Below are 19,444 nucleotides of genomic sequence, written 5' to 3' on the forward strand. Positions count from 1 at the left end.
AAATAAATATAATATAAGTGCTGAAAAGTAGGGGTTATATAACGGGGCTTGCCTAGGTAAAAAGCAGTATACAACTTAGTATTTCATCTTCATGACAGTGTCACCATTGCACCATCTTCTCGTTTGACGCCAACATCTTTCAATTCATCCATCAATTTATCATCGTTCCTAAATGATATACATGGGTGTGAAGGCGTGCTTAAGTGAAACATGCATAAACAAGATATTTAAAAGACGGAGGAATAAGTTCGAGCTTAGCCATGGCAGCAGATAGGCAAATATGGAGTCGCGTGCGGTCGCCGTTGGCTGCAGGCGTGCGGAGGCAACGGCAGCGTGGACGCGCCGGTGTGTGGTGGCAATGGCCTGGGCGTGCTGAGGTGCCGGGATGTTCACGCCGGGATGCAGGGCAGGGTTGGAGGCAAGGAAGAAAGGGGCTATTGCAGCTTGTATTGCTCGGCTGCTAGTGCTGCTAAAGATGTGCCGCTGCTGGTGCTAAAAGGTGGTTCGGTTGCTGGCCCTAGTCAAGCTTGTTGGATTGCTCGGTCAAGCTCGGGTTTCGGCCAGGACAAATGAGGCCTGAGGCGCTGGCTGCTAGCTGGTGGTGCTATAAACAGCACATGCTCGACTACTGGTGATAATAATAGCGCACACAGACTGCTCCACTCTTTCTTTCCCTCATTTTTCTCACACACACGTACTCTCTCTCCCTCTTTTTTTTTTTTTTTGACAACAAACAACTTTCATTTAATAGCATCTAGCTGTAAGCATTACAGAGTTGATGGTTACAAGCTGTAGTGCCAAAGGGAGCGGGCACTGGTCAACATGTGCCGGGTTGGAACAGACACAGGAGTGATTGATGAGATTGGAATCTAAATCAGTAGTGCCTGTCTAGCAAGCAGGTCTGCTGTTTGATTCAGGTTTATGCTGACCTTGAGGAAGCTTGTGCTTCTTCCTTGCGTGTAGTTCCTGATAATCTGGGTAAATGGCTTTATTCTCCAATCTGGAGGATTGGAGAGATCGGAGCCATTTAGGAAGTGCACCAGCTGCTGACTATCTAACAAGAAGTTTATATTGTTCAGTTGCAGTTGGTGAATGATAGTTGCAGCCAGAGTTGAGCCGCAGCCTCCGCCATTAGGACTGATGTGGAGTCTTTCATCATTGCCTTGATGTAGACCTGTTGCGGCGGATGCACCTGAGTATTGATGATGAATACACCAATTCCAGCTTTTCTGGGAACCGAAGGTGGCAGGTCTGGCAATGTTGATGCATCTGAGTAGCATCGGGAGCCTTGCAGGAGTCCAGGACATCGGACTATGAGTCTGTCCGGCAGCGTCGTCATACGCTTGTGCGCCAGAATTGTGACTGAATTACTCCCTGCATTGTGAGCATACATGCCTGTTTGTGTAGGCTCGACTGGGGAGTGTTGTGGGTGTCGACGGCTTCTCGCCTGGTTCTGGTTGGTATTCAACGCCGAGCATCTTGCATTAGTAAGATTTGTACCTTGGCTTGTATTGTAGTCGTCATTGTTTTGCATGGCTGGTCCGTCATTGGGTGCGGTTGTGTTGCTTGTGATGTGGTTTTTTGGTTGGGGTGCTTGAACGGGGAGTGCGACCTGTGCAGCAACAGCATGGTGAACTTGCCAAGGAGACCAGGATTTTCTCTGGAAGCGCGTGTCATTCCTTGCCTTCCACAAATACCACATAATGATTAGGATTTTAATAAATAGAGCATTAGGGGTGGATTTGGAGATAATAGCCTGTAAGATCAGTTGTACTCCATCATTTTCCTGAGGCAGGTTGTCAGTGCGAAGAGGTGGATCAGCAGAGAACCAAACGGCCCTGGGGCAGATGGCAGTGGAAGAATAGGTGGGCGTCGTTCCTCCACTGCACCACAGGCTGCACAATGTTTGTCAGTGTGGGTACTGTACCTTGCTGCTCTTTCAGCGGTTGCAAGAGCTCTTCTGATAAGCCTCCAAGTGAATGCTTTGATTAGAGGTGGTAATTCTTTGCTTTTCCAGGCTCTCTGTAAAATCTGATTAGCTTGGGGGTGGATGCTTCTGGAACCTTGTTGAGGTAGTTGGATGGTCTGCTGGCTGCTAAGATGCCTGTAGACATTTTTAGCTGAGCACTGACCATTTCCGGCTGGTGTCCATCTGAGGATATCCTGTTGATTGTTGTCAACTGTCTGGACTGCAGTAATTGCATGAACAGCCTGATCATCGAAGATGTTAGCAATAAGATTGACATTCCAATTCTGGGAATTGGGGTGCCAAAGATCAGATACTGTAGCCAGCAAAGGCAATTGAGTAACCGGTAAAAGCATGTGGTGGTCATGGATGGAGTTCCAAACAGGACACCATGGGGAGGACCAAATGGAACTGTTACCTGAATGGATTTGGTAAATAGAGTTGTTGCAAAGTTCCTCTTTTACTTGCAAAATAGATGACCAGAAAATGGAACGAGGTTCCGAGGTGTTAGCAGTCCAAAAGGAGGAGTTGTGGTAGTATTTAGCCTTCAAAATAGAGATGAGAAGCGGATTTTTGTTAGTAGCAATGTTCCATGCCGCATGGGTCAGGAGGCTTTTATTGACCGTATAGAGGTCCCTAACGCCAAGTCCAGCATTTTACTTGGATTGGCAGATGTCATCCCATGATCTGAAGGCGATAAGGGATGTTGGGTTATCGTCCTGGATGCCAGCCCACCAAAATCTTCTCATGATGGCTGTGATTTTACCTACAAAGGTCTTAGAGAAATGCACGGTAGACATATAATACACCGGAATCGAAGCCAAGACCGATTGTATATAAGTAAGTTGACCTGCATGGTTAAGTTTGTTAGCTTTCACAGTTGTAAGTTTTGCTCTGAATTTGTTGAGAATAAAATCATATGCCTTATTCCTATCGTTGTGATTCAAAATAACTGGGTGCCCAAGGTGCATAGTGTTAGGGAGGAGGTCAGGGACAGGGAAAATGTCTCTAATATGAGATCTGGTAGAAGCAGGCACATTTTTACTGAAGAGGATAGAAAACTTTTGAAGGTTGGGGACCTGGCCAGAAATGTTGCAGAAATCATTGAGAACATCGCGAATGTTGGTTGCCTCGAGAACGGTAGCAGCACCACAAAGAATGATGTCATCCGCAAAGAGCAGGGAGTGAATGGGGGGCAGCCAGGACCAAGGGTGACCCCCGAAAGATTGGAGTTGAGAAGTTCATTTTGAAGTCTGATAGAGAGCTCATTGATGGCGATGACGAAGAGGTAGGACGAAAGGGGGCAGCCTTGTCGAATACCTCTTTGGGGGGTGAATGAAGCCGATGGCTCATCATTCACAAGGATAGAGAAGGTAGTAGTAGAGATGCACTACTACAGAAAGTCAATTCACCGCCGGGACCTTCACCAATGGTTTTGAGATAACCGGCGGTGATACGTATCACCGCCGGCTTATGACCTATGGGGCCCCTCCTGGCCGAATAACTGGCGGTGATGAACGCTTTCGCTGCGAGCTCGGCGTATGATCCGGCGGTGAACAAAATGCCGAGCTTCGCCACCGTATCATACGCCGAACCAGCTGTGCAACGCTTACCACCGCCAGCCGTTGATCCGATGCGCGACGCGCGAAGAAGGCATTAGAGATAACATGTTTTCACCACCGGTGCCAAGATTGATGGGCCCTACACCGTAAGATCTAGCGGTGACGCTTATGTAGCACTTTGGTTCATTGTATGGTCCGACGGTGGAAATCACAATAATTGAAGACGTCTTCCCACCCTTTCATGCCGGCAGTGATAAGAAAGTTTTACCGCCGTTTTGTTCGGGCACTGAATACCATAATGTACGATCCGGTGGAAAAACTTAGAATCACCACAGGCTATCCAATGAACTCAGTGGTGATAAAGGGCTGCAAGAGCAATGAAAACCCCATTTCCCTCTTCTTCTTCACTCGGTTAACTTTTCTTCAGACGCGGCTCCCCCCACCATTTTTGGCAACCATCAAGCTTGTGAAGGCTGTTGATTTTCGAAGGATGTTCTATATTAGGTGGTATGTAATTAACAACCCTTTTCGTGTAGCTACCTTAGTTCGATCATGTGGTTAAATTATGACCGAAAATCATCCTTCTTCATTTTAGAGTGCTTCTTGATTTTGGAGGTGGCTTCTCTAATTCTTGATTGTTGCGCGCACACCAAATTACCCTATAGTCAGTATGTATCCTATAGTTTTGGTTGTATTAAATTGAATGACACATTAGTTAGTTCAACCTATGTCGATCAGTAAAGTTGCATTGTGTTAATCACAGATGGATCGTGTGGATGGATGTACTTGCTGCCCCGTTCGTGGAAGGCATTGACTCTTTTGTGAATGTGGCCCCTGTGGTTAAATTGTGACAAAAAATCATCCTTCTTCCTAAGGGAGTGCTTATTGATTTCTTCTGATCGTTGATTGTTGCATGCACACTAGGTTACTCTACGGTACGATCAGTCTGTATCCTCTAGTTTGCTTGTATTAAATTGAATGACTATAGTTGACCTATGTCACTAAAGTTGTGTTATTCACAGATGGATCGTGGATGGATGTACTTGGAAACTGACTGCCGTGTTCGTGGAAGGCATTGACTCTTTTGTGAAAGCTGCCAAGGCAGTATGCAGGAAATAATGTTCCGAGTATTAACGGATACATACACTGCCCATGTGTTGATTGCAAGAATGAGAAGGCATTTAGGATCCACGACATCGAGCAGGTACGATATCATCTGCTAAGTAGGGGTTTCATTGAAAACTATAAGGTTTGGAACATGCATGGCGAGGAGGGTGACAACTTACCTGAGGAAACCATCCAAGGACCCTTGCCGGAGACTGCAGCGAATGAAACCTTGCACCAAACCAGTCCATGAAACAGTTGGTGAAACCATGCAGGAAACTAGTCCATGAACAAGTGAGTGAAACTATGCAGGAAACCATCAATGAAATAGGCCGTGACACTTTGCTGGATACTGAAGTGCTTGATGCTCTAGACAAGATGATACGTGATGGTGAAGCCATAGTTCCTTGATGCAAGAAATTTGAAGAAGTTGGAGCAAATGAGAAAGGATGCAAAAACACCACTGTTCAATGGTTCTTCTATGACCAAGTTAGAATCTAACCTTTTGCTACATTGAGATGAAATCAAGGAATGGTCTATCGGACAAACGATTCAATGATTTGCTCACTCATTTGAAGAGCAAGATGCTTCCATGGCCAAATGAGTTGCCGAAGAACACATATCAGGCAAAGCAAATGATCTGTCCATTGGGGCTGGAAGTACAAAAGATTCATGTGTGTGACAATGATTGCATATTGTACCACGACAAATATGCAGAGTTGGATCTGTGTTTGGTGTGTGGACTCTCACTGCTACAAGTCTAATTGTCCTGAGGCGATGACAATCATTGATTGTAACAAAAGACCACCCAAGAAGGTTGTGTGGTATTTCCCTATAATTCCACGCCTGAAGAGATTATTTGCGAACTGAAAAAATAGCAGAGCTGATGAGGTGACATGCCGAAAAGCACGTGAATGATGGAAAGCTTAGACACCCAGCCGATGGATCATAGTGGAGGGCTATTGATTCTAGATATAAGACATTTAAAAGGGAAATAAGGAATGTAAGGTTCGGGTTGAGTACTGACGGGATGAATCCTTTCAACATGGTCAGCACCAATCACAGCACCTGGCCCATGACTATGTCCATATACAACCTTCCACCTTGGTTGTGTATGAAGCGCACCTACATTATGATGCCATTAGTGATCCAAGGGCCACATCAACCTAGCAATAATATTGATGTCTACCTACAACTAGTGGTGGACTGAGCTAATGGAAATGTGGACATCAAAGGTCAAGGTGTGGGACGAGTACAAGAAAGAACACTTTTATCTAAAAGTCTTGCTGTTCGTAATAATCAGTGACCTATCGGGCCTTGGTTGCTTGTCTGGACATGTTACGAAAGGATACAAAGGATGTGTGGTTTGCATGGAGGACACTGATGCTTCATGGATGAAGAATAGTAACAAGATGGTTTACATGGGTCATCATCGATTCCTAAGCATGGAGCATCCATACCGCAAGAAAAAGAAATCCTTTTATGGCAAAATTGAGGATCGCCCTGGCTCCTCGGACTCTATCTGCGAAGGATATCTTAACAAAAGTGAACAAACTGAAAGTTCGTCCTTAGAAAGGGCAAAGGAAGCAAACAGGCACCGAGCTCTGCTATGTTCAAAAAGAAATCGATATTCTGGGATCTGCCTTATTAGCGGTTCTTGGATGTTTGCCATGCACTTGATGGGATGCACATCACTAAAAACATGACCGAAAGCCTACTCGGCACCTTAATGGAGGCAAAGGGCAAGGGGAAAGATTCATTTAACACTCATTTGGACCTACAAGAATTAAAAGTCAGGCCAGAGCTACATCCTGAACTTCAACCTGATGGGACACATAAACTTCCAGTAGCCTCATGGACCTTGGAACAGAGGAGAAAAAGCTCTTAAGTTTCTTCCATGAACTCAAAGTGCCTACTAGATATTGCTCAAACATCAGGAGGCTAACGAACATGAAAGATTTGAAATTCAACATGCACTTAATGAAGGCGCACGATTGCCATGTTATCATGACATAGCTGTTGCCAGTTGCAATTAGGGGCATCCTACTAGAGAAGGTGCTTGACTCGATCATAAAGCTATGCTCATTCTTCAACACAATCTCACACAAGGTTATAGATCTGGCTACACTTGACTAGCTAGAGAAAGAAATGCACCATACTCTGAGTAGGTTGGAGATGCATTTGCCACCTGACATTTTTTTATATGTCTATACATCTCATATCACATCTTGTTCAACAAATAAGAGCACTTGGTCCGCTGTTCTTGCATCAGATGTTTCCTTTTGAGAGGTTAATGAGCGTCCTGAGGAAGTATGTCCTGAAATAGGTACAAGACCGATGGGTGCATGGTGGAAGGATGGTCGACAGAGGAGGCAATCGAGTTTTGCACATACTGTTTAGGTCTAAATTGAATTGGTGTTCTCGTGTCTAGGCATGAGGGAAGGCTACAAGGCAGGGGGACGATTGGGGAAAGGTCAGTACGTGTTGAAGTTGATGCTTTCTAGCAAGCTCATTTCGTCGTCCTTCACCAAGCAAGCATAGTTTGTCCCAATATCGAGGAGCACAAGGCAGAACTGCGAGCTGCAAACAGTGGCAGGTTAAACACATGGCTGGCAAAGCAACACAGAGAAAACTTTGGTCAATGGTTAATGGTGAAATTTTTGGGTTAGCAAACTAATTCAAAGGAGCTTTATCACTTGGCGATGGGACCATCCTCGATAGTGTTGATGTACGAAGGATATGACATAAATGCATACACATTCTACACGAGAAAACAAGAGGCCAAGAGCGCCAACCAAAATAGCAGTGTCCAAATCGAAGCTTATGACAATGAAAATCATGCGCAGGCATACTATGGATTCATAGAAGAGATCTGTGAGCTAGACTATGGATTAGAAGAACTGAAGGTCCCTCTTTTCCGGTGCAATTGGGTAAGAGTACCAAAGGGCATCATGACACACAAGTATGGTATGCATATCATAGATTTCAAGCATCTTGCCTACCTGGATGAGCCTTTCATTTTTACAAAAGATGTAGTCCAAGTATTCTATGGAAAAACCTAGGTGATGGAGGCAATGGGCATGTGGTGCTTCAAGGTAAAAGGAAGATCATCGGTGTCGAAGATACAAACGAGGAAGAAGGGAATGGCTATCGAGATATGCCTGCTCTTGGTCTAGATGTGGATCTCCCCCTATTTGTGGAGGGCGATGAACCAGCGTACATGAGAAGAGATCATAACAAAGCCGCCTACAGTCAAGTAAATGTACCTAAATGTGAATGTAACATTTGAGTTGGATAAAAACTATACCTGTAGTTTGAAACATTCTAGTTTTAAACAATATGCGTGCAATTTGATCACATGTCACTGGTTCTCGCACGGTTTAGTCAATCTATGTATCATACGTTGTACATGTGTTGAGTGTTCTTATGCGTATCATACGATGCACACTTTCAGTTTTCAACACTTAGCCATCTCAGTGGGGGTTTCATGGCTCAGTTTCCAACACATCAATATTTTTGAAACAGTGTAGAAGAGTTTCTTCACCATGAAACTCTCTCTACTTCCATGAAACTTTCTTCATCTCTCTCTTCATCAATACGGTGCCACATCAGCATATTTAATGCCATGAAACTATGATGAAACCCCCGTTGAGCCTGGCCATGTCATACGGTGTGCATGTGCCCGCGTGGCCATCGCTTTTCTTCTTGCCTCATCAGTGACGTGTCCTGTCACTTGGAATTCCAATGCAGTTAATCTTGGTTAAAATTCGCGCTGCTGCCTAGAGAGCCCAGCTTGCATGGTTCTCCTAGCTATAAATTCATAGATGAGGTAGTGAGAGTCAAGCAACCATCCTTTCCCATCCTGCTATAATACTCATATGTCCTCGCTCAGCCTTGAGCAAGTTCCACCCTCACCCGGAGCGATGGATCCTACGAAGCGCTCAATGGATGACCCTTCGGAGGGGAGCAGGCCTCCGCCACTGTCTTCGCCCTTGCTTGCAGTGCCTTGGGTAAGGAGGTCTGAGCTTTGCGGTTGTTGACACCTAATTTTGGTCCAAGCACATAAGAACCCTGAATTTCAGAATTTGCTGAAAGAAGCCGAAATATTTGCAAAAATTAGCCAAGTGGGTTGCCGTTGGAGTCGACTGAATGATGTGCCATCATCATCTCAAAGGTGATCCCTATCGACAAAGGGTGGTGGTGACAACCTAAAGAAAGAAGACACGGTGGACTTCATAGAATGGGAAGATTTATCATAATGTAGGAAGCTTTATTTTCTTTTCCAAGTTTTAGATCGGTCTTGTTTGACCAGGACTCATAGTCAAGCCTCGGGTATAAATATTGAACCCTGGCTATTGTAACAGACATCTCAATGATCAATCAACAAATAGTACCTTTACTTTTCAGGCTTACGCCACCCCATAGGAGTAGAGTAGATCTCGGTGAGTTCTTCGGCAAGCAGGGCTGCCATCGGTTAAGTCCGACCTCCTATTTGTCTTTGAGTATCCATCACGACTTATATTTTGTTTGTAAGGCTGCCCTCGGTTAAGTCTGATCTCTTGCAAGCACGGTATAAGTTAGTTATCATCGGTTAATTGTAAGGTTGCATCGGTCCTGGCTCGTATCTCTTACAATTATCTGATACAAGTTACCCTTGATTCTTATCAGAATTTGTACGATTGCATCGGTCCGGCTCGTATCTCATACAAATTTTGATACGAATTAGTCACTCGATCTTGTTATAACTAGTTTTTTTACTATTTGTAACAAAATCACCCCTTGCCCCATTAAGATTGAAATGGATCGACTTTATCTCTTTTGATCATCATCTTGTTGCTTTTACTTGTTTACATCTTGCTGTGATGATGGTTTTGGTTAGCTTAGCCATTTTGATCTAGTCTTGATCAAAGATAGCATGTGGCCAGGATGTGTTTAACCCTAAGTAAAGCTTGCTAGTTAATAAAATCTGGTCTAGAACTGCTATTATGGCTGTCATCAATCTGGTCGACCCCCACTGTTAGCGCTATGGATAGGAGATCAGTTAAATAGCAAGTCTTGCTTATGGTCAAGCGTGGCCTCTAGCTGCATGCTATGTCCACATCGGCTATTTAGCCGATCGCCTATGCTTCCACGATCTAGCATGCTTTCACGATTCCGTTAAGCGCGTATAGATTCATATGCTTTGAGGGTTTAATCTATTATCTCTATCATGGTTGCATCGGTCCAGCTCGTATCCCCATTGTTAGAGATGGTAGATTGGATCTGATAAGTGTATGGATTTATCTATGTTCAACAGTTGAGTGCTTGCATGCTATGACTTTACTTACATTGGAATCGGCTATTTTAGCCGATAGCCCGTACGTTGAGAATATATTGGCTATTCACTATGCTTTTACTTGTTCTTGTCCTAGTTAAAAGCTAGTATGTTTCTCATTTAATGCATCCACGTCTACTTCTTACACCTTTTTTGCATGTTCTTATGATCATCGGCTAGTTTAGATCTATGCAATTGAGTAACTAATAATTGCCTGATATGCTCTTTTTACTTACTGTACATCATGAACATGCTGGATATCGACTCTCTAGTCGATAGCCTTATCTCATTGTCTACCTATGTCTTGACAAACACTGGCATGCTCCACCTTAAATTACTAATCAGTCTTGTCTCCTTGTCAATTGCAGGGTCTAATTGACTGGCACGCCCTATGTCATGACCATTCGGTCCGCTATCCTCCTAAGTTCTAGGAGAGCTTGGGATCTGCTCCATGCGGTTTCTCTCGACTTGCTATGTGTTCTCTTGGTGGTAGGGATCGACCCATCACTTTTCGCTGTCCACACACTCTTGGCACACCCGGTGGGACCACGATCGTCAACATGGACAACGAAGCGATCCTCAAGGTCAACCTTGAAGACCTGCTTGATGACCAGAAGGCACTCATTGAGCAGGCTGGTGGAGGAGTTCTATGAGAACTATCTACTGTCTTACAATAGGACACACGATTCGGTCATCTAGAAGACTCCCCTACCAAGCGTCCTCCTGCATGGACAAAGTGAAGATGTTGAAGCAAGAACTACTGCCCATTTGTTTCACAAGACTATTCACGAAGCCTTTACAAATCACAATAAGGTGTTGGCCAACACGATTAGCAAAGTTTTGAAGGAAGTTTTCTTTGGAGCGCTTGTTAATCAAGTGGGGCCAGCATACTTCAATGGCTTTGATCCTTTGGCTATGGGAAGCAACATACCTAGTTCTAGTCAGCAGCCAAATGATCGACTAGTATCACCAGCCACTAGCTTCCTAGAGGACAAGCTTAGGATCAAACCCTGTCGATAGCAAGGGGCAAGGTCAAGCCCTGCCAATCGCAGGAGGGCAAGGTCAGATGATAGGGGTAACCACCAATGCAGCAGTCACCGAGTGCCCCTGTCACACAGACAAATCAACCTACTAGACAAAACATAGCTTATTTAGTCTAGCAGCCAACCTCTCCTAGCTACTCAGTAGGTTGTGCAATGTCTGGCTTAGGGAAGATTCATTATTTCCTATAAAATGCCTCAGTCAACCCATAAAATTGCTCCATTAGTGTAGAGGATCATCAAGAATATTGATCCTAACTACTTCAATAGTTGATTGTAAGGATATGTGACTCACAATGCTTGGATCAACTATCCAGAATGATATCACCTGGTTTCTGATGCCATCACATATGAGTTCATGCCACACCATGGGTATCAGAATCCTTATAGTTATAATGCGCAACAACTCCAGCAACCTCAAGTTCAAGGACAATAGTCTTTGGCTTAGGGTTAACAAGTTGAAGTACAAGGCTCTCAGGCTCAGACTCAGGGGCAACCGAGACAAGAAGTCACTAGCATGGATGCTAATGAGTTCATCAATAGAATAACAACAATGATGCAGAGCCAATTTGGTCTTAAGACTAAAGGATAGGTTGGCTCTTACCAGCACCCATACCTAGCCTGGTATGATATCGTGCAACTCCATCCACGCTATAGAGTCCTAGATTTCTCTAAATTTACTAGGATAGATGAGATGACAACCATGGAACATATCAGCCGCTATCTCATTCAGCTCAGAGATGCATCTATTGAGGAGGCACATAAAGTTCGATTCTTCCCCTTGTCACTGTCTAGGACCGGTCTTCAGTTGGTTTTCATCACTTGAACCCAATTCGATTACTAGATGGGCCGATCTAGAAAACAAGTTCCATTCATACTTTTATAGTGGGATACGAGAGAAGATGATTATAGATTTAACAAGCATGAGGTAGAGGAATAATGAGTCAGGCTTAGAATTCATTCAGAGATTCAGAGAAGTAAGGAGCTAATGCTACTCATTGAATATGTTTGATGGCCAATTGGCTAAATTGGCCCTTCAAGGGATGTCTCCATTAATCAGAGAGAAATTTGATGGCCAAGAGTTTGAGAGTTTGGCCCATTTAATTTAGAGAGTTTCTGATTTTGAGAATCAGCATCGATCCCTACGCAAAGAGAAATATTTGAAGGGTACTGCTACCATGTCTGATCCATACGATGCAGACTCTGATGGGGATGATCTAGAAGTTGCAACCACCAAGTGGACATGGGACAAGGCACCTATATCTTGTCCATGGGTGAAGGAGACATAAAATGCCTATGACTTCAATATAAAGAAGGCCGATAAGATCTTTGACTTGCTGCTAGAGAAGAAGCAGTTGAGATTACCTACAAATCATGTGATCCCTTCGGCTGAGGAACTTAAAGGGAAAAAATACTGCAAGTTTCACAATGCCACTAATCATAACACTAATGAGTGCAGAATCTTCCAGTTGCATATTCAGAAGGCCATTGAACATGGAAGATCAAGTTTAAGCCAGCCAAGAAACCAAAAATGGATATAGGTAAACATCCTTTCCTAGGGGTGCATATGGTAGAGTTTCAGTTGGCCAAAGGAAAGACAAAGGTCTTGACATCAGTTTAGGCCAAAGAAGATGGGCCAGTCGACCCCAAGGTTTAGATATCGGCTAATGAGTACAAGAAAGCTAAGCAACAGCATGATCATCAAAAGAGCTGATATGAGCAAGGAGAGACATACAGAGCTAGTGTTATGCATCCTCATGTGACTTCCCGAATCTTGTTGAATAAATGGCAACACCAGAAGGAGAAGGACTACCAGCGCCTGGCTTGAAGAAGAAGAATATGGGCGTCGGTGCGAAGAAGAAAGGTATGAAAGAGAACAAGCTGAGCTACATTGGAACTATCCTTTCTTTAGGCACTATTGGAACAGAGGTTTGAAATTGTCCACAAGATGTAACTGCCCAGAGTGCAGTAATCAATATTCAGAGTTCAGGCAATCCCAAGCCAACTGTCGGTCTATCCATGGACGTTTAAGTTATCAATCTAACGACATGGATCAGCGCGTAAAAATGGAGTTCACGATCGGCCAGGTTAGCGTGTGAATGACCAGAATTGGGTCAGTCATGATGAAGAGAAAAAGTATGTTTAGCAAGAATGCCAATGGTGTCCAGGAGGTCTGACAAGAAGCTAGAAAAGAAGAGTTTAACGCTTGAGGAATAGAGAGTTAGAGGCTCAAAAATCTACTAGACCCTAGGCATGGCGCGTCAAACAAGCAGCCGATAAGGGTAAACCATTGGCAAATATTGATATGGTCTTCATCTTACCTGCAGAATTCAGAGCTCCCTCCAAATGCAAACAAGAAGAATCTGATTGTTTACACCAAAATTTGGGAGAAGAACACAAGAACTTGCAGGCTTCCAAGATTGTGCCAATCAAGGAATCGATTGCATAAAGGTCGATATCAGCCGGTTCGGATGCGACACTTGAATCGGCTCTCTTTGAATGACGTCAACAGATAACGATGATGAGCTACAATCGGCGTCGGGGAGATACATATCGGACTCTACAAAAGGGGAAAGATTAGGGTCCAAGTTATCTTAAGATAGGAATGTTTCCTTCATATTAAAGATTGTACCAAGTCATACTTGAGTAGGATTCATGTTTAGGCTCTGGGTATAAATATTGAGCCCTGGCTATTGTAAAAAAGAACATACAATCAATCAAATACAAGTTCCTTACTTTTTTCGGCACCGGCCACCCCTTAGGAGTAGGAGTAGAGTAGATCTCGGCGAGTTCTTTAGCGAGTACAGCTGCATCGATCCGGTCGACCTCCACTGCTTGTCTATAAGCACCGTCATGGCTTATACCTCTGTTCGTACAGCTGTATTGATCCGGTCGACCTCCACTACGACTTTGGTATAAGTTAGTTATCGATTCTTATCTAGTTCAAGTATGGCTGCATCGATCCGGTCGACCCCCACTACATGAACTAGATTAAGGTCAAGTTATCGGCTCTACCTAAGAATGGTAGTCTTTGGTAGATTCATTAAGTTACCAATATTTCTTATTGCTTTCATTGTTTATCTAATTGCAGCAATATCACTTTTTCCGATTGGGATTGATCTGGATCGGCCTTATATTTTGTTTAACCCATCGTTTGTTAATCTGAATTGATCTAGTCTACACTTTAAATGATGAGTTATGTTTTATCGACTGTTTTATGTCAAGCTTGATCGTGCATAGTGTGCGGTTATGGCACGTCTGGTCTTGAGTAGATCTATTGGTTAGCGAGAACCGTTCCATGGCCTGTTATCACCACCTGTTTGATTCTACCTCACACCCCACTGTTAGCTCCGTGGAGTGGGGATCGTTATTTAGTAGATCTATTCTAGATAGGGCATGACTTTAACTATGCGCTATCCCTGAATCGGCTATTTAGCCGATATCGAGTGCTTTCACGAACAGTTCACATCATGAGACCATTGAAGTAAAAATATGTTGAAAGATGTGTTAGCCCCATGATCTTATTATTGTATTACGGCCTGCATGATTCTGTCTCATGCCCCACTGATATTAGTAATAAGTTAGGGTCGTTAAGTCTATTGTTGTTTCTACGGCCTGCATGATTCTACCTCATGCCCCACTGGTCATAGCAATAGATGAGATCTAATATGTTCATTAGATTTATCTTTATTAAATGGTTAAATGGTGTCGAGCTGTTTCTTTTATATAAAAGGGATTCAGTTACTTGCAGTCATTGGCTTAACATAAACCAATCATTGTTAACATCTTATTGCCATTGACTAATATTTGTTCAAATAATGGTATTTGTGATAGAACCGCCTAATTTATACAAGATCAAGTACGGCTGTCCCCGCTAACACATTGACACGCGCATACTTTCACTTATATAAACCCGGTAGTCCACTGAGTGTCACGTAGGACCTCGGTAATTCAACATCACAACCAAGATCACGTGATTAAGTAAATACACATCACATACGTAGAGTTACAGTGGAAATAATATTACAAATGAGTTCACAAATAATAGTACAAGGGCTAACAACCACATGGACAGGCTCAGACTCCTAAGAGAGAACTTAATTAGAGACGACAACCATGAGATTATCAAAACTTGAATGTTGTTCCAGGATAGCGCTCTTCCACTCGTATGCTTACCGAGGACAAAAGGGGTGACAGCTACAGCACTACCTAGATAACGAGTATCCACACATACTTCATGGTCTTAAGCAAGCATTTTGAAACACTAAATCCAATTAGCTTAAGCGACTATTACTAAGCACAAAGATCGCACATAACAAGTAGTCACCTATAGCAACACCACTACACATATACATGCGAAACATGGTGGTAAGGTACTGTTATCTTTTATTTTCTTTTTACTGGGTACATGAATATCTCTACAAAACAAGTTTTACTTACATTAAGCAATTTAGTTTTCAAAGGGGTGAATTTTTTGCTAACTTTTAACTTGTCATCTATTTCCTTTGGAAGCAAACATACAAGGCAAAACTAATCACACACTACCTTCAAGCATAGCTATTCAAGCAGCATGGGACAAGGCATTTTGTCTAGCTTCACACAGGGAAGATAGTAACATCACATTGATCACAAGTTACTTAGTATTAGAACAAAGTGATTGAAGCATATTTATGCACAAGCATAATCATGATCCATGCTCGTCCTATTTGTCCTCACAAAATTGCTAGCCTAAGGTGGCAATCACGTTCTATGTCGGTGGCATAACACGTACTCTCTCGATATATAGCTAGTCATCAGCTACATTCAATCTATGCATTCATGGTTAGCGTACCTACAGGCAAATTCATTGTAGCCCATCCCCACAAGAGATAAATAAGCATACAATGAAAGCAGTAAACTAAGATACTCTCCATATATACATCCCTAGATATATATACTTTGGTATCCATAGCTACCCGATAGATATATCAACAATTAAGTACCTTCATATATACATGTGTGTAACATGTAAATATTCCAGTAACCATAGCTAACTCTCCCCTAGACCGATAGTTGGATGGTCATGCTCTCACAACTCACACTTACCTGGGCGTAGAGGCAATTGATCCATACATTACCATTCAATTGAATGGCATCCATACAATAGCACGCCGTATGGACGATGAAAGTAAAAACCCCCCATGTTAGTACTTAGATAGCCACCTAATAGTCCTTAACTGGGCATAAAGGAGGATGTCGCTAGCATAGTTTTGCAAATAAGTTTTGACAAATTTGCCTATAGCTAAAGTTTTAGTCAAAATAGGCTTTTTAAAACAAAAACTTTGTTTTTAAAACTATGCACATGACAGTATTATGCTTAATCTTGCTCTGATACCAGCTGTGACAAAACTGCCCAATTTATACAAGATTAAGTACGGCTGTCCCCACTAACACGTTGACACGCGCATACTTTCACTTATATAAACCCGATAGTCCGCCGAGTGTCACGTAGGACCTCAGTAATTCAACATCACAACCAAGATCACGTGATTAAGCAAATACACATCACATACGTAGAGTTGCAGTGGAAATAATATTACAAATGAGTTCACAAATAATAGTACAAGTTTAGGTTTTAAAGCTGATTAGTGAAAACAACATAGCTTTCAAATGATTACATTAATATAAGTTCCAAATACATGGCTAGCATAAGTGACATCCTTAAATAAAAGCATATAGATGAGAAATAGTATAGAGTCACCGAGCCCACCAGTGGTTAGCCATCATCTTCAACAGGCCAAGAACTTCACCTGCAACATGGTGGGATAAACCCTGAGTACTCTAATGTACTCAGCTAGACTTACCCGTCATAAACCAAAAATAAAGTGACACCAAGGATTATGCAAGGCTTTATAAGTGGAGGTAGCTGATAACATTTTGCATAAAAAGCGATTAACTCAATTATACAATTATATTTCGGTCATCAAGTTAATTATAGCTATTCATCTCTAGATTAGCAACTATCCTGTGCCAAACATGTGATATATCATTTTAAGAGCATACAATAGTAACCATAGAAGGTGTAGTAATTCCATATTTATTCGAACCATCAACTTCCATAATACAATTACTACGATGTTGGGACTAGCCAAGTTTCTCACTATCCGGGAGAGATGGCGATTCGAATTGATTTCAACCAGCTAGGAATTTATTCCTTACACAAACCCACACTTCCCCCGTCGGGGTCACGTCGGGTCACCTTTGGTACAACTCAGGTCCACATGTCACGGGCTCGCCTAGCGCCGCACAGTCAGGGACAACCAACTGCCAGGACGTTCAGGCCTGGCCTGCCCTTGGGCTCACGTCTACCTCCCCGCACATCCTTACTACCATCCAGAGTGCGCACTCTTACAGAGCAGGTCCCGGCCTGAGTTGAGCTACTCGGCTTCGCGGTCGGAACGAGTTATCCGGCCAGCTAAGTGAGAGGCATGCGTTCAATCTTGTCAGAAGCGCCAACAACGGTATGGTCCTTAATCGACACAGACAGGGATAGATCCACACCCAAGACCTCTAGGTCTTGTTGCTTCTCCAGTGATATCCCGCCCGGTCTCTATTTACATTACCCCATGGTTCTTTTCCATGATAGCAATATAGCCAACCGTGCTTCGGTATCCACCTATATCTCGCAGGTGACAAGAAATCGCCCGACTTCTACCGGTATAAGCATGGCTAAGCATATATTCGATCCTAGACCTACACAAGGTTAAAGGTATATTTCTGGACAAGGAAATTATATGCATCAAGTGGTTCCAATCAACTCTTATAACCTAATGCATCAAACATAAAGGACTCAGTGATATTTGTAAAAACATAGGAGGCTTAGAATGCTCCAGGGCTTGCCTGTGATCCAACACTAAGTCAATGTTTGTTAGATGACACTCGCTTGGCGAGTATCTCCCATCCTAGCACTTGTCCAGTCCTTCCATCTTCGGAATAGGTCCACCATACACCGCCTTCGGGTTCGTTTCCAACATCACGTCCTTCACGTGGTTCAGCTAGCGTACCTAGATGAGATGCAAGATACAAGTGCATGAATATGAGGAATGGTAATATGAGGTGTATCACATAATAGCATTCAAGGCAAACATTAGATCATGCAAGACATAGACATCTAGAGTTATTTAACTAAACATCACCCAACCTATTATAAAGGGATAGCAAGCATATTAGGTATGACACACAATGGAACTTAAGTTCAGAAGTTATACCCATGCATTGATCAAGAACTAATCAACATGTTTTGCCAAAACAAGAGCAAGCTAAAGCAATCACTTAGCACATGTATAGAAATCTAGACAGCAGCACAGTAGTCACTTGTTTTATCCATAATTGAAGATCTAGACATCAAACAAGCATGAACCTTAACTTTATAGAAAGATTATTAAATTATCTAAAACATGTTTATTATCATCACAAGGTCATTCCACCATTAACAAGGCCAATCAAGCACAATTGAGCACCTCTGTCCAGACTTGGATAGATTCTATCATGCAACTTCGTAAGCTTATAATTGGAGCTCTACAACACCAAAAGGGGTGATCTTTAACAATATAGAAAGCTCATGAAAGACACTACACTTCTTATATTATCTCCAAGACATGATTCAAAGCGTAGCTAAGTCAAACAACACAATCATTCAGATTTATACAGAGAGCATGCAAAATCTGACAATGAACTTACAAAATCTTTATCTCCTAAATTATCAGGCCTATGGTCATGCAATTTGAACACAAGAAAGATTATGAAATTAGCTACAACTTTGGTACTCACTACAATCACAGCAAACATCATTTCCACCACAAAAATAATTGCACAAGCAAAACTGCACATGCAGCCCAAACAGCAGTGGTACAGAAAACTGATAGGAACTTCAGAGAAGCATAACTGGAGTTCTATACCTCCAACAATCATGAATAATAACTTTTTGAAAATATTATTAAGTTACCTACAACTTTCGTATTATCATCTTAAGATGATTCTACAGTTAACAGGGTCAATTAATCCAATGAATGTATCTCTATCCAAAACATGGACAGAATCTGACATGCCATTTTAAACAGCTACAACTAGAGTTGTACATGCCTAATAAATGTGGTTCTAGACTTTTTAGAAAGATTAGAAAATTATAAACAACTTTGTTATAAACATGTAAAGCTAATTCTACTATTAAAAAGGCCCCACAGTACCAACAAGGCAACCCTGTCTGGGTTTGGGCAGAAACAGCCACAGAGATTTAAGCAACTATAAATAAAGATCTACTAAACAAAAAATATACTATTTAGCTTTTTGAAAAGCTTACGAAAAGTACTACAACTCATGTATTGTCATAAAGTCATGATTCATAACCTAACTAAGCCAATTAATTCAAACATGAAGGCCTATTCAGAATAGGAGCAAAGCAACACAGGGAAATTGTTAT

The 19,444-nt window shown here is 42.5% G+C and overlaps 1 pseudogene; it reads right to left on the reverse strand.

Moving 5' to 3' along the window:
* Window positions 1-744: 744 nt before the first annotated feature.
* On the reverse strand, window positions 745-1,393 carry LOC136460698 (uncharacterized; annotated as a pseudogene).
* Window positions 1,394-19,444: the final 18,051 nt, after the last annotated feature.

The sequence above is a fragment of the Miscanthus floridulus genome, chromosome 6, assembly GCF_019320115.1.
Source record: "Miscanthus floridulus cultivar M001 chromosome 6, ASM1932011v1, whole genome shotgun sequence".
Classification (NCBI taxonomy): Eukaryota; Viridiplantae; Streptophyta; class Magnoliopsida; order Poales; family Poaceae; genus Miscanthus; species Miscanthus floridulus.